The following is a 1,115-nucleotide window of genomic DNA, read 5'->3' as shown; positions in this document are numbered from 1 at the left end:
CATACATTGACAGAGAACTTCCAGAGGTTCAAGCTGGATTCAGAAGAGGCCATGGAATGAAGGATATCATTGCTGATGTCCGATGGATCTTGGCTGAAAGCAGAGAATACCAGAAGGATGTTTACCTGTGCTTTATTGACTACGCAAAGGGTTTCGATTGTGTGGATCACGACAAGCTATGGACAACATTGTGAAGTATGAGTGTTCACTTAATTGTGCTCATGAGGAATCTGTACCTGGACCAAGAGTCAGTTGTTCGAACAGAACATGGGAACACTGAATGTTTTAAATGTGACAGGGTTGTATTCTTTCACCATACTTATTCAACCTGTATGCTGAACAAATAATCCGAGAAGCTGAGTTCTATGAAGGAAAACATGGCATCAGGATTGGAGGAAGACTCGTTAACAACTTGCGATATGCAGATGATATAACATAGACAATAGAACCTTGAAAAAAATTTACATACTTCTGGGATTCTGGGGAAGTATATTTGGCCTCTGGGCCCCCTTTCCTCTGGTAGAAGTTTCCAATTTTAGAAGGGGCAACTGAGAGGTAAAATAGGATTTCCAAGAACAAAAAGTACAAGCAATGGAATCCAAGTTAAGCTTGACCCAAGCCATGGTATTTTCAATTGACTCATATGCATGTGAAAGTTGGAAAGAAGACCATAGAAGAATTGATGTGTTTAAACTATGGTGTTGGAGAAGAATAGTAAAAGTACCATGGACTGCCAGAAGACCAAACAAATCTGTGTTAGAAGAAATTAAGCCAAAACGCTCCTTATAAGCCAAGATGGTGAAACTTTGTCTCTCATACTTCACACATGTTATCATGATGGACCAGTCCCTGGAGAAGGACATTAAGCTTGGTAACGTGGAGGGTCAGTGAAAAAGAGGAAGACCCCCAATGAGATGGACTGACACAGTGGCAACAGCAAAGGGCTCAAAAGTAACAATTGTGAGGATGGCGTAAAACCAGGCAGTATTTCCTTCTGTTGTGCATGGGGTTGCTAGGAGTCAAAACTGATTCGATGGCACCGAACAACAATTCAACCTTTCTATGGCTGGTGGTGTGATTAGGAAAACAATGTTTTCCTTTCCATCTTGCCATAA

The sequence above is a fragment of the Chrysochloris asiatica genome, unplaced genomic scaffold, assembly GCF_000296735.1.
Source record: "Chrysochloris asiatica unplaced genomic scaffold, ChrAsi1.0 scaffold00069, whole genome shotgun sequence".
NCBI classification, from domain to species: domain Eukaryota; kingdom Metazoa; phylum Chordata; class Mammalia; order Afrosoricida; family Chrysochloridae; genus Chrysochloris; species Chrysochloris asiatica.
The sequence above is the reverse complement of the archived record's forward strand: the minus strand, read 5'-3'. Positions refer to the sequence as shown.